Raw genomic sequence first — 19,426 nt, forward strand, 5'->3', positions numbered from 1 at the left:
TGCACCCAGAGGCACCCCTGGACAGTATGGTCTGCAGTAACATTGGGTTTTCACCCACCACCACACCACGTCCCCCACTGGTGCCCTGTCATGCCTGAGATTCCTCCTAGGTCTGCACCATCTCCTCAACCTCAACAGCACCAAGTGCGTCATCACCTGCAAAAACATGAAAGACAACAAATGGAAACAGGCATGAGCACCATAGCACACACATAGGCCGTGACAAGCCAGAGATCCAGTACATGATTTACACGTGTCCCACATGACTATAACTATGCCATGCATGCACTGTCAAAGAATTGGAAGTGGAGTCTAAAAGGCAGACACTGCGGAGAGCAAGATGGAAATGCAACACATTTGCAGCATGTTGGGTAGCACTGGAATCACACATCAGGCTGTGAGTGGCATATACAATACACATACATGACACATGCCACCACACAGATGTCCTGTAGCATAGCCACAGTAAATTACAAAACTACAGCAATATGTCAGTGAATGAGTACTGTCACACATCCATGTCACATCGACATGATGCGAAGATTGATGCTGAATAGTGTTGCAAAATATGCATGTGCCACACACTGAAACACATCCAGTGTCCAATAACACAGTCATTGTGGGGTGATCAATGGTTGGTCACTTTAACATTACAGGAAACATCTGTCATCTTCCACATGCAAACAGGCCCTAATAAAAAATGTCTGCAGCCCAATACTCCATCAGCCTGAATGGTGTAATCATTAACATAACCAGGTAAAAATAGTGGCCCAGTGTGGGCTGTAAACAATGACCGAAGCATATCACATATCTTGCAATAGGGCAGAATAATGCGTAGCAAAAATGGGAGAGTGGAAACAATCAGCCTGAATTAACACTTACAAAACCTGAACAATGTAGTTGCAAGATGACAGTTCAAGGTAAAGTGCACTAATGTGGGCCTAATTGGCAACTGTGGGCAGAAGGGATACATTCATACCCAAATCCAAGGCACGTGAATGTATGGGAGGAAGCAAATGAGTGACCCATAACACTCAGGAGTACACACCCTCACCTGGCACTCAATCAGAACCCATCACCCAAACAACATACACATGGATTACACACACACGCATGGGCACTCACCGGACAATGCGTCGTAATCAGGTAGTTCTTCCACACCTTGGATCTGTTCCTCTATGACGAAGGTCCCAGCAACAGACTCATGTTCAGTGAGTTTGTTGTCCTCTTGTGGAGACCCACCACCAGTCACCAGAGTAGCGGCATGATTTGAGGCCAGCTTTTTCTTTGCTCTGCGTTTCAGGTCATTTCACCGCTTGTAGCAATCATCAGCTGTGCGCCTCACAAATCCAAGGGCACTTATGCGGTCCGCGATGGTCTGCCAGTGTGCCCTACGTTGACCAGGTGTGGTCTTGCACCCGGCAGTCACCAACATTTCACGGCTATGTGCCAACACATAGCTCACAAGTGCATCAAGTTTGGGGTCATTAAAGCTAGGCTTCCGTGACATGCCGGACTGTGTAGCCGTGTCTGGGCCTCAGCCAGTAGTGCCAGAGCACCCTTCTTCCTCTTCTTCAAAGGTGGAGCAGAGCCTGAGTGGCTTGCCCAGCTCTGGTCAGTAGGGGCAGAAGCGCAGGTGGACTGGGTACTGGGAGTGTGCGAAGGCACAATGACCATAGGTCTTGGTGCAGGCATTGGCTGAAGTGTGATGTTGGCAGGGGCAACATCAGTTTGATGGACCAGGACCGACACTGTCCCGGCTGGGAGACTCAGAGCTGGGGTGGATAGAGCTGCAGCTGCCCCTGCAGCCCCCCCACCTTGCCTACTTGGGGCAGCAGATGACATCGCTGCCCCAGCCCACGTGGCCTGGTGACACCAACTTGCACCGACACATGTGGCTTAGACTTGCTGACCTGGAAGTCAGCCTGGGAGTCATCCTGTGCCGGCTCAGGTGCCACAATGGGCTGGTCCAACAAGGGCTGAGCTGTGATGGTGTCAGCCACGTTTCCCTCAACCATGGGGGGGGCATGGGTGTCCCTGATTGGTCCTCCACACATGGGGGTCTAGGGGCACCCTGCAAATCCTAGCCACATCCCCTACCGCGCCCACCACACCCACCTTTTGGAGGTCGGCCACCTTTGCCTCCCTTACCGCTAGGTCGCCTCCCAACCATGGCACTGATGTTGTTGTGCGTAAGGGAGTTGCAGTAAACAATTGTCCTGGGCAATTGGGGGTGAAAGGGGTAGGGTACTAGATGGAATTCGTACCCTAGTTCTCTAGCAAGGCTGTCTGTGACCCCTGGGGGAAGATGACGGGTCACGCAACGCACAGGCACCCCAAAAACAAAAAGTAACGTGCACGCAACCCCTCGTAGACCACGTACGTGGAAAAATGAACCTGCACTACGCTGTGGCACCCAGAAACACAAAAACAAGCGTACGCATGTTACATGCAGCCTACAATGACCTCTGAAGGGGTACGCAACACACGGGGCAAGCACAGTTGGTAAATGCGTGCACGATTCACCATCTGCCTGGAAAAAGAACGTGAAAAAAATGCACGTGTGCGCGTAGGCAACACCGCGCCAAAAGAAGAACTGTACGCTGTCTGAGGAGACAGGACAACAGAAGAAGTGAACGCTGTTTGAGGAAACAGGCCCAAAAAAAATAAAGAACGCTGTCAGAGGTAACAGGGAGTACGAACTTGAAGCGCTGTGAAGTAATCGCGTGTGAACCGACAAGAAGTACAGAATTCACTCACTCGCTCTCCACGAAAAGCACGTACAAGGGAATGGGGTCCTACACGTACCTTTTAAAGCGGCCCAAACGAACAGCGTCACTTACGCGTGTACGCGCTAAGGCCCTTTCCTCCAGTTACACGAGCTGACACTCGGACGTGCAGTTTTTGGACGTGTACGATGAACATGCACCCGTGTTGATGGAAACGCCCATGCGCGTCATGTCACTTACTCGCATAGACCCTTTCCTCGGATTACACACATCCACACGCGGACGTGCAGTTTTTAAACGCGCGCTGAACCACTATGCCCAGTCACGAGATAAACGCCCACGCGAGTCACGTCACAGAAGCACTTACGCGCGAAGGGCCTTTCCTTGAATTACACGCTGATGTGCAAGATTTTCACGTGCAAAATCACTCCGTATCAAGCTGGCCACTCAACAAAACACGGAAGACCACGCTCCAGACCAGAAGGCCGAATGACTGTCCCCCAGAGCCCCGAGCACGCTCCCACCTGCCATCTGATGCTGCCTGCCTTTCTGCTGCCCACGTGCCCTGCTATTTGGTACCTGCACGTCAGCCAGGGTTCCAGTTGCTGTGTCCACCCCTGCTGGAACAGAAGACTCCCGACTGGGATACCATCGCTCCACAGCCCAGCCCCAGGACCCAGTTGCCCACCTACGCCTGCCTCGGGGTTCGCCATGTCGGGGCAAACACCATCTGAGACCACTGGCGACCCCCAGCCAGAGAGGCAGAGGGCCACCAGCTTCAGTGTGAAGGAAGTTGGTGTCCTGGTGGAGCATGTCCTGGGGCATGTTGATGCCCTCTTCGGAACATCACGCGCCAACAAGGAAGGACGGGAGAGGATCTGGGACAACGTAGTGGTTGCCATCAACACAGAGGAGGTGGCAACCCGCGACATCAAGCACGTCAAGAAGCGCTGGGAGGACTTGAGGTCCAGGACCCTCTACAAGGCCCGGTGCCTCACGGAGGGGGGCCGGGTCAGCATGAGTGATATCCAGATGAGGGTCCTGGAATGCATAGCCCCAGCGCTCCACGCCCAGATCCTGCAGAGAAAGACCCGTCTGGAGTTGAGCGGTAAGTGGCCAAGCATTGGTGTGTGAGACAGGGCATGTTGCAGTGTGCTGGTAGTCTGATACTTGCCTGTATGTGTGACATAGGCCATGTATGGATGAGTGTGTGCAGGGACATCATGGTCATGCATGTGAGACCAGTAATGTGTTAACCACATGGTTGGTGCATGAGTTACAATACAACATGGGTAGCTGTATGGCAAATGCACACATGAAAGCATGCCAGTGTCTGTTCTTGCACATGGTGGGGGTGTGAGGGATGGGTGCTGCTGTCATGTACATGTATGGTGAACATGTGTGTGTGTGTCTGAGAAGTGTGTGTGTGTTTTAGGTACGCCATGGATTCATGACACATGTCTGTGATGATGTGTACATTCACTCATGCAGTGCGGTCACCGTTGTATGCACTGTGTCTATCCACTTTGTCTGTGGTGTGTAAGGCATGATGCATGACCCTCCGGTGATGTGTGTGCATGGGATCAGTGTGAGCCATGATGCATGTGAGTTTGAAGGCAAGATTTTGTTTAATAGAGGCCCTTGTACATGGATGCTGATGTTGAATGCAGGCGCCGTGCCTGTCCATGCATGTGAGTTGCATGCATTCACCCATGTGTTGTGGAGGGACAGGATGGAAGTGACGTTAGACACTGCAACTCATGTGTTATTGCTTCCTGTCTAGGGGAATGTTGTACTGTACGCTGATGCTTGTGTTCTATGTCTCCCTCTACGCAGCATCAAGTGAAGAAGAGGGCGGAGACGGCGCTGTGGAGCCAAGCAGCGGGGATGCCTCCACCGGGCGGGGACGCATTGATTTCATGCATGTCATGATGTGGGTTTTCACATTCACTTGCACCCATTGTGTGTGTGTGACGGACATGTGTTCATTTACATACTTGCCATTCGGGTTGTATCATGTAATGGGCATTTCTATGTGGGTGGATGCAATACTTGGTTGGGTCTTTGGGCTGGGGTGGCGTGGGGGGTGATGTGGCTGGCCATAAGGCCCATGATTGAGGATCGTCATGACGTGGGGGCAGGGGGACATGAGTGGGGGCCTGCTGGTAGGTGCCCCTGACTGCTGGGGGTGGGGGTGGGGGTGCTGGGGACATGAGTGGGGGCCTGCTGGCAGGTGCATCTGAATGCTGAGGGTGGGGGTGCTGGGGGACATGTGTGGGGGCCTGCTGGCAGGTGCCCCTGAATGCTGAAGGTGGGGGTGCTGGGGGACATGTGTGGGGGCCTGCTGGACGGTGCCCCTGACTGCTGGGGGGTGGGGGTGCTGGGGTACATGAGTGGGGGCCTGATGGCAGGTGCCCCTGGATGCTGGGGGGTGGGGGTGCTGCGGGACATGTGTGGGGGCCTGCTGGCAGGTGCCCCTGACTGCTGGGGGGTGGGGGTGCTGGGGGACATGTGTGGGGGCCTGCTGGCAGGTACCCCTGAATGCTGGGGGGTGGGGGTGCTGGGGGACATGTGTGGGGGCCTGCTGGCAGGTTCCCCTGAATGTTGGGGGGTGGGGGTGCTGGGGGACATGTGTGGGGGCCTGCTGGCAGGTGCCCCTGACTGCTGGGGGGTGGGGGTGCTGGGGGACATGAGTGGGGGCCTGCTGGCAGGTGCCCCTGAATGCTGGGGTGTGGGGGTGCTGGGGGGAATGTGTGGGGGCCTGCTGGCAGGTGCCCCTGACTGCAGGGGGGTGGGGGTGCTGGGGTACATGAGTGGGGGCCTGATGGCAGGTGCCCCTGAATGCTGGGGGGTGGGGGTTCTGGGGGACATGTGTGGGGGCCTGCTGGCAGGTTCCCCTGAATGCTGGGGGGTGGGGGTGCTGGGGGACATGTGTGGGGGCCTGCTGGCAGGTGCCCCTGACTGCTGGGGGGTGGGGGTGCTGGGGGACATGAGTGGGGGCCTGCTGGCAGGTGCCCCTGACTGCTGGGGGGTGGGGGTTCTGGGGGACATGTGTGGGGGCCTGCTGGCAGGTGCCCCTGAATGCTGGGGGGTGGGGGTGCTGGGGGACATGTGTGGGGGCCTGCTGGCAGGTTCCCCTGAATGCTGGGGGGTGGGGGTGCTGGGGGACATGTGTGGGGGCCTGCTGGCAGGTGCCCCTGACTGCTGGGGGGGTGGGGGTGCTGGGGGGCATGAGTGGGGGCCTGCTGGCAGGTGCCCCTGAATGCTGGGGTGTGGGGGTGCTGGGGGGCATGTGTGGGGGCCTGCTGGCAGGTGCCCCTGACTGCGGGGGGGTGGGGGTGCTGGGGGACATGTGTGGGGGCCTGCTGGCAGGTGCCCCTGAATGCTGGGGGGTGGGGGTGCTGGGGGACATGTATGGGGGCCTGCTGGCAGGTTCCCCTGAATGCTGGGGGGTGGGGGTGCTGGGGGACATGTGTTGGGGCCTGCTGGCAGGTGCCCCTGAATGCTGGGGGGTGGGGTGCTGGGGGACATGTGTGGGGGCCTGCTGGCAGGTGCCCCTGACTGCTGGGGGGTGGGGGTGCTGGGGGACATGTGTGGGGGCCTGCTGGCAGGTGCCCCTGACTGCTGGGGGGTGGGGGTGCTGGGGGACATGTGTGGGGCCTGCTGGTAGGTGCCCCTGAATGCTGGGGGGTGTGGGTGTGGTTGCCTGCTGGCAGGTGCCACTGACTGCTGGGGGTGGGGGTGCTGAGGGACATGTGTGGGGGCCAGTTGGCAGGTGCCCCTGAATGCTGGGGGGTGAGGGTGCTGGGGACATGAGTTGGTGATCACTACTGCAAGTTGACATGTGTCATGGCTGGGGGGCATGCCCATGGTGGATGGACTGCCTGCGGCACATGACCAGGCGTGCAGGGTAGTCCCCTGTGTTGTGGGCTGCCTGCAGGGGCCATGGAGGGGGTAGAGGGGACACCTGGGAGGACCTACAGTGCTAATTCACGTGTGGGACTCCACACACACCCCACTGGATACACGTACCCCGCTCTGATAGTGAAATTGCGTGTGAAACTTCCCACGTACCCCCAAAATACACATATCCCACTCGCACAGGGCCTATCATGTGTGAAACTTCCCGCGCACCCACAGAATACCCGTACCCTGCTCCAATCGCGTGTGAAACTTCCTGCGTACCCCCAAAATACACGTACCCCACTCGCATAGGGCCTATCGCGTGTGAAACTTCCTGCGCACCCCCGAAATACACATACCCCACTCGCACAGGGCATTTCACGTGTGAAACTTCCCGCGCATCCCCGAAATACACGCACACTACTCCAATCGCGTGTGAAACTTCCCGCGTACCCCAGGAATACACATACCCCACTCACACAGGGCATTTCACGTGTGAAACTTCCCACGCACCCCCGAAATACACGTTCCCCTCTCCAATCGCGTGTGAAACTTCCCACGCACCCCAGGAATACAAGTACCCCACTCGCACAGGGCCTATTGTGTGTGAAACTTCCCGCGCACCCACAGGAATACACGTACCTAACTCGCACAGGGCCTATCGCATGTGAAACTTCCCGCGCACCCCAGGAATACACGTACCCCACTGGCACAGGGCCTATCGCGTGTGAAACTTCCCGCGCACCCCAGGAATACACGTACACCACTCGCACAGGGCCTATCGCGTGTGAATCTTCCCGCGCACCCCAGGAATACACGTACCCCACTCGCACAGGGCCTATCGCATGTGAAACTTCCCGCGCACCCCAGGAATACACGTACCCCACTGGCACAGGGCCTATCGCGTGTGAAACTTCCTGCACACCCCAGGAATACACGTACCCTGCTCGCACAGGGCATTTCGCGTGTGAAACTTCCCGCGCACCCCCGAAAAACACATACCCTGCTCCAATCGCATGTGCAATTTCCCGCGCACCCCCGGAATACACGTACCCCAATGGCACAGGGCCTATCGCATGTGAAACTTCCCACGCACCCCAGGAATACACATACCCCGCTCTCACAGGGCATTTCGCATGTGAAACTTCCCACGCACCCCCGAAATACACGTACCCTGCTCCAATCGCATGTGAAATTTCCCGCGCACCCCCGAAATACACGTACCCCACTCGCACAGGTCCTATCGCGTGTGAAACTTCCCGCGTACCCCTGAAATCCACGTACCCCGCTCCAATCGCGTGTGAAACTTCCCACGCACCCCAGGAATACACGTACCCCATTCGCACAGGGCATTTTGTGTGTGAAACTTCCCGCGCACCCCCGAAATACACGTTCCCCTCTCCAATCGCGTGTGAAACTTCCCGCGTACCCCAGGAATACACGTACCACACTCGCACAGGGCCTATCGCGTGTGAAACTTCCCGCGCCCCCCAGGAATGCACATACCCCACTGGCACAGGACCTATCCCATGTGAAACTTCCCGCGCACCCCAGGAATACACATACCCCACTGGCACAGGACCTATTGCGTGTGAAACTTCCCATGCACCCCAGGAATACATGTACCCCGCTCGCACAGGGCATTTCGTATGTGAAACTTCCCGCACACCCCAGGAATACACGTACCTTGCTCCAGTCGCATGTGAAATTTCCTGCGCACCCCCGGAATACACGTACCCCACTGGCACAGGGCCTATCGCATGTGAAACTTCCCGCGCACCCCAGGAATACACGTACCCCGCTCGCACAGGGCATTTCGCATGTGAAACTTCCCGCGCACCCCCGAAATAACGTACCCTGCTCCAATCGCATGTGAAATTTCCCGCGCACCCCCGAAATACACATACCCCACTCGCACAGGGCCTATCGCGTGTGAAACTTCCTGCGTACCCCTGAAATACACGTACCCCGCTCCAATCGCGTGTGAAACTTCCCACGTACCCCAGGAATACACGTACCCCACTCGCACATGGCATTTTGCGTGTGAAACTTCCCGCGCACCGCTGAAATACACGTTCCCCTCTCCAATCGTGTGTGAAACTTCCCACGTACCCCAGGAATACACGTACCACACTCGCACAGGGCCTATCGCGTATGAAACTTCCCACGCACCCCAGGAATACACATACCCCACTGGCACAGGACCTATCCCGTGTGAAACTTCCCGTGCACCCCAGGAATACACGTACCCCACTCGCACAGGGCCTATCGCATGTGAAACTTCCCGCGCACCCCAGGAATACACATACCCCACTCGCACAGGGCATTTCACGTGTGAAACTTCCCACGAACCCCTGTTATACATGTAGCCTGCTCCAATCGCATGTGACACTCCCCGTGCAGCGGGGCACGTGTATTCGGAGGGGTGCGTGGGGAGTTTTACAGGTGTTTTCATGGTTGGGGGCCTGTGCGCCATGTACGGGATTTGTGCGCTGTGCATGGCACACGGGGAGGGGTTGGGGGCGTAATTGGCGCTGCTGCAGGGTCGCTGCGCCACGGCTGGTTTTGGAAACTAAAATCCATGAATACGTTGTGTGCGGAAATGGATTTTAGCGCATGCGGCTGGCGCAGAAATTTGCACGCGCACACTGTGTGCCAGCCGCATGCCCCACTTGTGCGCTGAATTCTATGAATTACCCTCTTAATCAGTTTGGAAATGGCTTCAATCACATACCCAACTGTAGTCTTTGACATGAAGGTCACAGAAGCACCCCGTCCTTGCCCGGTTTTCTTTTTGGACTTGGTTTGAATGGCCTCAATTTGTTCATTTAGAAGTCTGTCAAATTTACTTAGGAGCTGAAGCATTTCAAGAAAGTTGCCATGATCCAGGTCTTCATTATCCAGCTCAAATATGGACTCTGATTTCCCATGAAAAATGAGCCCCCTTTTCCCAATGACTTTTACAACTTCAATGATGCGCTCCAATACTTCTCTCCTTTTTCTGATTTTCTCACTTCGAGCTAATTTCTGTTGGTGAAAGAGTAGACCGCCTATGTCGACCCCTGAAAAGGTCATCATATATGAATCCGTGCACCTCCGATGACCTTGGCCTGCCTCATGTTCTGCAATGTGCTGGTAAAAAAGCCTCCAGTTTTTTATCCCGTTGATGAAAAGACCCCTCTCTCCATGTTTAGTAAAGGCTAAACAAACTGTGCAAAAAAGGACATTTTGTATTTCAGAGTAATTTAACCAATGCCGTTTACTCCCATCTTTTCTCCAAAATGCTAACTCTGCTTTAGTGCGTCTATGTTTGGGAGGTTGAATTGGATGGTGCTGAAAGAAATGGGAAAGTTGATCTGGTTTTGAACGTTGAAACAAATAGTCTGCCACCTGTGGATCATCTTTCCGTTCTCTGTGCTGCACACCCCAGTTCCCTGAGTCTTCAGTGTGTGGTAAAGCAGATAAAGATTCTTCTGAATTACTAGAACCTGCCCCTTCCTCTGGGGGAGTGATGTCTTCCCCAATTATTTCAGGCACACTGGTTTTCAACACTTCCTCCTTGGAGGAATCTTCAATTGTTTGTGACAGACTGGTACCACCACTGGCTGCCACACCCTCAAGACGGACATCTTCAATTATTTCTGTCAGATTTGTTTCCAACACTTCGTCATTGGGGGATTCTCCAATTGTTTGTGACAGACTGCACCACCACTGGCGGCCACACCCTCAAACGGACATCCTCAATTATTTCTGTCAGATTTGTTTCCAACACTTCCTCCTTGGGAGAATCTTCAATTGTTTGTGACAGACTGGTACCACCACTGGCTGCCACACCCTCAAGACGGACATCCTCAATTATTTCTGCCAGACTTGTTTCCAACACTTCCTCCTTGGGGGAATCTTCAATTGTTTGTGACAGACTGGTACCACCACTGGCTCCCACACCCTCAAGACGGACATCCCAATTATTTCTGGCACACTGGTTTCCAACACTTCCTCACGGGAGGCACCTTCAATGATTGCTGACATCGTAGTTGCTGCTGCATCTGCCTCTGTTGAGATGTTACCAATAACTGCAGAGACGCCGGCTTCTGTCACTACCTCTGTTCTCACATATTGAGCTCTTGATGGCTCCAGTGAAAAATCAGGTTTAACACTTGTACAAGATGATGCCTGGTCACCCTCCTCCACTTTTCTCCCAGCAATACCATGTGACATTTTGATAGTCTGACCTGTAAACAGATCTTCAATGTTTTTGTTTTGTCAGATTTCCTCTTCAATTCGCTTTTCTTCTTTTCTCTTAGTTTTTCAGCCCCTCCCTTTCTTTTTTTTGAATCCATTTCTCTCCTAAAAAATAAAATTACCTTAAATGGGCATCAAATTCATGCCTTTATCACAGTAGGTCTATGTAACCTCGCTGCCAACATCCAAAATAGCATTTCATTAAGAGGAAACAAGTGCTTTCCATTAGATCAATGTCAGCATTTTCAGAATAACTGTTCCCCAGCCCCACCATAACCTCCCTCCCCAAAAAAGAGAACAATATCCAGCTGAGTCTAACAGTAATCCAGTCCCATGGCATGGTAAATGAACTGGATGCATTCATTTTATTTATCCTCGCCAGCAGTGGCCTGGACGTTGTATTATGGTCTGACGTCTCTGAAAAAAATAGTAGCCAAAAGGGAAAACTGCATTGTAATTAACTATGAAAAACACCAATGATGTATGCAGCAATACATACTTACAGCAAGTGAGTTGATAAACCAAGCAAATTGTATATTTTAAAGAATATTTATTCAGCAACACTGGTCAAAACTACTAGTCGCAGTGTGAATTAACTCATCAAACTGGCCCACGTGGGCCAGTAAGGGTCCCACTTTGGCTGAAAAAAACGGGCCCACATCAGCATTTTGTGTTTTTGGTTGGCCCTGGGCCTATTATCCCCCAGGCCAGTCCGAGGCTGCTCCCAGCTCAACTGACTTTTCAGTGCTGACACTTTTTCCCTCATCTTTTCCCCCAGTTACAACCCCTCCCCACAGAAAAAAAGTCATGTTTTACCATGGGCAGGGCCACAATCCATCTATATCAAGGAAGCCGAAATGCTTTGAGAGCAATGTAGCAGCATGCAATACTCTTTATATAACTATTCATGCCAATGAACAGGTACAGCCAGCTTCCAAAATGGATACGGTTTCATTTCGCTCATGCCCACATTGCCCAGTAACAAATACAACCAGCTCTGATGCCCAAGGGGCCGTACAGCATAACTGGTACAGCCTGCTCCCAGCTATGGTAAAGGCAGCTCACCTAACACAATCGGCTCCTGATCATTCCCTGCAAACGTTGCTGCACCCATTTAGTAACAGGTAGAGGTGCGAATTCCCACATATGTCAGGCAATAGATAGCGCAAGGTAACACCATTTCCAGTAACAGGTACAGCGAGCTACTGCTCACGTCCAGTAGCTTTTACAACCCAAACTCCTCGCACTCATCACCGGAATTGGTACAGCTACAGCCTTCAACATGCCCAGCCCCACCCCCACTAGCTCACAATGTCCATACTATAGGGTCCGTTTAGAAAGGCATGTAACACTGGAAACTGAATGCAGAAAGAAATGAAAAAGAAAAAAAGAAACACACTGTGGATGCACTTCCAGGTTGTTTCTTTTTTACATCTTTCAACTTGACGTGTAATCAAATGCAATAAACGTAATCCCTCCTTTCCATAGCAACGACCATCCCACAAGGCAAATAGAAAAGCCCTACCATATGAGCCAGTTCCCAAAAGTTTTCCAACTGCATTTAATGTAGGTGGAGAGCGTTCTGCTATGCTAATGACTCCTGTGGTGGGTAAGAACGCAATTGCAGCAAGTCATCAAAAGGATGCAGGAAACCAGCGTGTGTCATTACATGACAATAGAAAGCTGTGAAAGGACGAATGTTAGTTCTCCTTTCATGTGTGTGTTTACATGCAGAACACAATCAGGTCGATAAGCGGACAAAAACCGCAACAAGCGACCTGACAAAATTATAAACGACTTTGGGAAAAAAGAAGCCCAAAGTCATTTATGGCAACACTGGTGTACAGGTGAGGCCAGCAATCACAAACCTCGCTTGTCACATGCCCCACGCGGGCATTCCATGAACTCACTCTCCCCTCTCACTGGCGTGAAGCGTCACTTAGAGGCATGCGACATCCTGGAGCGGCCACACCTGCCACTGTGAATATTTAGAGCACCCCGGGCCCGGTTATAGGGAGACAAAGGACGGGCACACCAAGCAACACTTGTGGCAGCACTGAAACAGGTGCGGCCTGGAATAGGAGTACAAAAGAAACTCCCACATGTAGTACCCGGAAATGCCACACCCCAAGATCACCCTCCTCGAATCACCCGACTCTTGCCAGAGCCCTGCTTTGTTCAGGAAAACCTCGAAATGTGAACGCTCAAAATTTCACAATTGTAACAGCACGGTCAGATGACTCCATGCCAAAGGGCACAGCCAATTCCAGTCCCACACTTTGCTTTGATCTTAATCCATTGTATTCGATAGAAGTGAAACAAAACTACAACAGAAGTTAAAGTCTATGGCTGGGGCAATGCTGTACCGGGCGGCATAGGTCTCAGTGGTGGGTGGAAATTGCACTTTTTCATAAAGTCCTGTTTAACAGCTAAATGCACGCAGTTTTTGGCAGATTTAAGAGCTGGGAGTTGAGAGACAGGGAGATTAAATGATTTGCCCAGGATCATACCGTTTAAGTCAAGTGCGGGAAGTCGGTATTACAGCACACAGTAGGTGTTCTAGAAACGGGGAACACACTCCTAATTTTCTTGGCAAACTATCCTTAAGAAGCCTCCTGATGTCATTATTTTACAAAAGGACATGTTTTTCTTTGGACAAGGAAGTACATGGGCTCATAACTGCCAAGTGAAACCAAGTCGTGCATGACACCTTGAGCCAGTCCTCGCGTTTAACTATGCATGATGGGACGTATAGGTCCATAATTAGAATGAGAAAAATGGAACTACAACTCCCAGAGTGCAATTGTAATTGGCACGCGAGTGCTCGCTGTCATGATTTCAAATACACTCACGTAATTATATAAGTGGAATGGAAATTAGAAACGGGTGGCAACGATCTGAATTGACTTCCTATCCTAGAACCTGCCAATTATCTCTTTGTAAACGTGGGTATTGAATGGGGGATATGCCAATAAAATAGCTCAGCAGGTTAAGTAAGTAGCTCTGCGCTCTGAGTGTAATCTGCAGGTCGCAGGTTCGAATCCCGCCAAGGCCAACTCAGCCTTTCACCCTTCTGAGGTCGATAAATGAGTACCAACTTCGGTTGGGTGATAACTGTATGTAAATAGGTTCTCTGTAAAGCACTATATTGAGACCATACCATTATAAATATCCCATCCAGTCACACCAAGGTGAACGACCCCCCCACCTACCAACCACCCCTTCTCCCTCTCATGTGGCCCTTAGGGGTCTGGAACAAAACACAATGTTTTAACAGAATACATATGGATTTCCAGGTGTGAGGCGCTATGTAATTCAAAGTGGCCATTTTTACTTGGCACGGGGGCTTCAGCTAGTCCGCGGATCACAACACAATGAGTGATACTGGGCTCTAAAGTGTGATACTGGACCCCAGTGAGGTTTCTGATTAGGAGGTGTACAAGTCAAAACCAACGAGTGAGACTCCAATAAAGTAAATGGGGCATTTTGAAGCTGTCCATGGGTGAGGCTGTCTCCCCCCACTAGTCCCTAGACTCCTTACCTCAGTGACTGGCTGGCTGTTGGCTACTGTCTGTGGGCTGTGGCCGGCACTGGCACTGGGCACTGTCTGCTGGCTGCCTCAGTGCTGCCTGGTGGTCCTCCTGTGTGGGCACTGGGCACTGTCGGCCTCCAAGTTGTCTGGTGAGCTGAGCTCTACTAGTGACGGTGTGTGCTTGCTTGCACTGGGGCTCAGCTCAACTGGTGCCGTGCCAGTGGCACTGGTGTCTCTCTCTCTCAGTCTCTCTGCCAGAGTCAGACAGTGCTGCCTGCTGCAGTTCTGCGCTGTGTCAGTGTGACTGCAGCATCCGGCGTGGCATGCCCAAATAAATCAGGGTCAGGCCAGGGTGGGTCAGAGGTGACCGAGGTCCAAGGCAATTAGCAAAGAATTAAATAGCAGCATTGGCGGCAATATTGGGTGGGCAGGGGCAGCCTGCCCAGCTGAATTTTCATTGGCTTATATTCCACAGCGCCGGCTGCCCCGGGCCCCAGCCCAGCCCCCAGGAACAAGTTGAAGACAGTTGCTTTCAACTTTGCAAAGAAGTGTTACTTACTTCCTGCAAAGTTGAAGCAAGTGTGAAATGTGTCACTGTGTTCTGGCAGTGCCTGCCCCAGCTCAGCCCTCAGCCCTGCAGGCAGGCTGCACTCCCAGGGTCAGGACTTGGAGAGAGGCAGGTGTTACAACTGCTTTAGTGTGTGTTTGCAATTACCTTCAGCCTGCCTCCCTCCACTCCCACAGATCAAAGTAACGTTCTCTGGCCGCCGCATGCCAGAGCGGAGCATGAGTCAGCGAGCACACACGGCACTGGCCCCCTGCAGTGGCGGCACGGCCGCCGGCCTGGTGGCCCACTGAAGCCGTGAATGAATTATGCACATGCACCTGCATGCATCATAAATTATGATACATGCATGAGGCAGATGCAATCATTAAAGCAAGGTAACATCTAGTGTTACCTTGCTATGATGATTGTGCAGAGACTGCAGACAGTGCCGCCGGCATGCGGCACCTCCCCCTCCTAGCTCCCTTCCATGCCCTGCTGTGCAGCCCAGCCCAGGTGGCTCAAACCCCCCCCCATCTGACTTCCCGGCCGTGGACGGCCTGCTTTGAGCCTGTAGCCACACAGACAGCGACGCAAGCTCCGCACGGCACGGCTCGGCACACACACACACACACACTAGGCCGGGGCCGCCGGGCCGGCCTGCCAATAAAAAAGAAATTACACAATTTTTTTTTTTTTTAAACTGGCCCAGAGGTGGCTGCCGGAAAACCGGCCCTAGGGGACCCCAAAGTCGCTCGGCCACAGGCCGAAAGACCAAAGGGCCAGTCCAACCCTGATGGTAACAAAGAAGGTGGTGAAAGTTACCTTTGCTGAAATGGGATATGACCTTAGAAATGGTATAAAACAGGATTTTCAGTCCCAAACATTCCTTTTAGATGCTTCTACAGCACTTGAAAGGACAATTTAACTCCCACTTCCGCCTTCTCCACAAAGTTTATGTGGAATCGTTTAGTGGAGAAGATTTTCTTTTAGTTCGTGATAATATCATTAAGGCTTCGGTTTTCCAGAAAGGAAAAGACAAACACTCAGTGACGAGTTATTATGGATTATTTTACCTGCATTCAAAAAACAAATAATGGAAATTGTTCAAGACCGGGTCCCTTGGGCACTGCAATTGGGGCATTGTCTGTATCAAGTTCTACTTCCTTGCAGCCCCTCTCGAGTATGGATCATGAACTCTGTACATTAGATGCTTCATTATCATATAAAGCTTGTAATTTTTGGGATTTGCTGCAAGAACATGAAGATTTTAAATTGAATGAATGGCTCCATTTTTTCAGAAGCATTTGAAACAGACCGACTCCTCCCTTACTTCCTATACTTCAACTATAGAGCCTGTGCAACAGCAAAGAATTTCCATGCTATTAAAGAATATTGATCAATGTGGCAGGAGTTCCCAAGACCCTTTACTTCAAGAACTTAATCAGATTTTATGTACTCTGTCGAACCTCTTTAAAAAATTCTAGCATGATGTTAAAACACAGGGCGCTATTATTGGTTTGGTTTTGGTTAAACAAAGTCAAATGCTGGCAAAATCTAAATCAATCCCTATTACAGAGAAGGAAGGAGCTTATCCGGGCATAATTAATGTATTTTCATGTGGGAATAAACTGGCGACATCAAATGTGATTAGGGTCGGAGGAAAGTTGTCCCCATCAGGCTTAGGGGTTGGACTGCAGTCAGAGCTTTCTTCAAGGACCGCTTTGAATGTCCGTGTAGGGCAGTTGGATAATGGAATACAATGGCCCTCAATCTGAATATGGCGATCCATTAATAAGGGTGCCAGTGGCAATGTAACAACGCCCTTTCTGAACTGCCATACTACAATGATGCTGGTAGGTGCCACAGATCCCCAGGCAGTCCTGACCTGCTCTGTTTTCAGGCCCCTAGTAGCATGGTAGTTATGGAAGCTCCAACACCGTTAGCAATGGTGCTGGTGCTTCCATATACCCATTTCTATGGATTCCTAAGGGACTATGGAAATGGGGATTTATCATTACTACTGCCCTTGTGATGTCCAGGTGACACCGGGATACCAGGCGGGGTTAAGGGTGTTTCAGGGTTGCCCGTAACCTGCCACCTACCAGTGGGTTTTACTGGAAACCCCACAATGAGCCCCAATGTTATAAACTCACTACTTCAAGTAATCCCCCAATATTAGAGGACAAGAAGGTACAATCTACAGAGGCGAAAGCCTGGGAATCTGAGAAACGCATAGAAAAGGCAAAAAAGATTAGTTTACAAAAGAAAACAAAAGAATAGAAACCCCCTCGATCCTTCATTCAGAGGCCGATTCATGGAATAATTAGCGCGGCGCAAGTGGGCAAAAACGTGCGAATCGCAGTGGAATAGCGAAAATCGCAGTGAACGTGCGAAAATCGCACGAAAAGCAGCGCACGTCGATTCATGGAAGGCCGTGCGCGAGAAAACCAGCGGATGTGCGATAAAAAGTGCGCGGCGCACGTTAGCGCACAGGCCATCTAACAGCGTGCACCAGGTCACTGCGAAAATCGCACAGGCCACAGCAAAAATCGCACATAGCGCGGCGCACGCAACAAAAGTAGGCGGAACACGGGCGTAACACTCGGAATGGGGAACAACTTGCCAAAACGTGGGCGTCACGGGGGAAGTACAGGGCACAAGTGCGCGGAACGCCCACACGCTCGCCTACAACACGTATTCATGGAATAGAATAGGGGAAAAAAGCGCACGCTCAAACCAGCGCACAGGCACAAACACGACCGCCACAAGAAAGCAGGCGGTAGCGTCTCTGCGGCTGTAAGAAATGTGCGCCAAAAGGTGCGCCAACTAATCGCACCTATATACTGCCATGATGAATGTCCCATACTGTGGCCCTCCAGGAACAAAGACGTGCAAAGGGGTACCCACAAACACGGACACCTGCTGACAAAAAATACGTGTGCGTGTATACCGGGGTGCGCGGGAAGTCTAACACGCGATTTCAGCAGGGTACGTGCATCACAGGGGTTCGCGTGAAGTTTCACACGCGATCGGGTCTGGGGGAGCGGGCTACGTGTATTTCTGGGGTGCGCGTGAAGTTCCACACGCGAATAGGCAGGGCGCGTGTATTCCAGGGGTGCGCGGGAAGTTCCACACGCAATTAGCCTGGTCGCGTGTATTTCAGGGGTGCGCAGGAAGTTCCACACGCGAACAGACTGGGCGCGTGTATTTCAGGGGTGCGGGGGAATTCCACACGCGAACAGCCTAGGCGCGTGTATTTCAGGGGTGCGCGGGAAGTTCCACACGCGAATAGCCTGGGCGCGTGTATTTCAGGGGTGCGGGGGAAGTTCCACACGCGAACAGCCTGGGCGCGTGTATTGCAGGGGTGCGCGGGAAGTTCCACACGCGAACAGCCTGGGCGCGTGTATTTCAGGGGTGCGGGGGAAGTTCCACACGCGAACAGCCTGGGCGCGTGTATTTCAGGGGTGCGGGGGAAGTTCCACACGCGAACAGCCTGGGCGCGTGTATTTCAGGGGTGCGCGGGAAGTTCCACACGCGAACAGCCTGGGCGCGTGTATTTCAGGGGTGCGCGGGAAGTTCCACACGCGAACAGCCTGGCCGCGTGTATTCCAGGGGTGCGCGGGAAGTTCCACACGCGAACAGCCTGGGCGCGTGTATTTCAGGGGTGCGCGGGAATTTCCACACGCGAACAGCCTGGGCGCGTGTATTTCAGGGGTGCGGGGGAAGTTCCACACGCGAACAGACTGGGCGCGTGTATTTCAGGGGTGCGGGGGAAGTTCCACACGCGAACAGCCTGGGCGCGTGTATTTCAGGGGTGCGCGGGAAGTTCCACACGCGAACAGCCTGGGCGCGTGTATTTCAGGGGTGCGCGGGAAGTTCCACACGCGAACAGCCTGGGCGCGTGTATTTCAGGGGTGCGCGGGAAGTTCCACACGCGAACAGCCTGGGCGCGTGTATTTCAGGGGTGCGGGGGAAGTTCCACACGCGAACAGCCTGGGCGCGTGTATTTCAGGGGTGCGTGGGAAGTTCCACACGCGAACAGCCTGGGCGCGTGTATTTCAGGGGTGCGGGGGAAGTTCCACACGCGAACAGCCTGGGCGCGTGTATTTCAGGGGTGCGGGGGAAGTTCCACACGCGAACAGCCTGGCCGCGTGTATTCCAGGGGTGCGCGGGAAGTTCCACACGCGAACAGCCTGGCCGCGTGTATTTCAGGGGTGCGCGGGAATTTCCACACGCGAACAGCCTGGGCGCGTGTATTTCAGGGGTGCGCGGGAAGTTCCACACGCGAACAGCCTGGGCGCGTGTATTGCAGGGGTGCGCGGGAAGTTCCACACGCGAACAGCCTGGGCGCGTGTATTTCAGGGGTGCGCGGGAATTTCCACACGCGAACAGCCTGGGCGCGTGTATTTCAGGGGTGCGCGGGAAGTTCCACACGCGAACAGCCTGGGCGCGTGTATTTCAGGGGTGCGCGGG

Source organism: Ambystoma mexicanum, chromosome 5q (assembly GCF_040938575.1).
Source record: "Ambystoma mexicanum isolate Mex_15411 chromosome 5q, UKY_AmexF1_1, whole genome shotgun sequence".
NCBI classification, from domain to species: Eukaryota; Metazoa; Chordata; class Amphibia; order Caudata; family Ambystomatidae; genus Ambystoma; species Ambystoma mexicanum.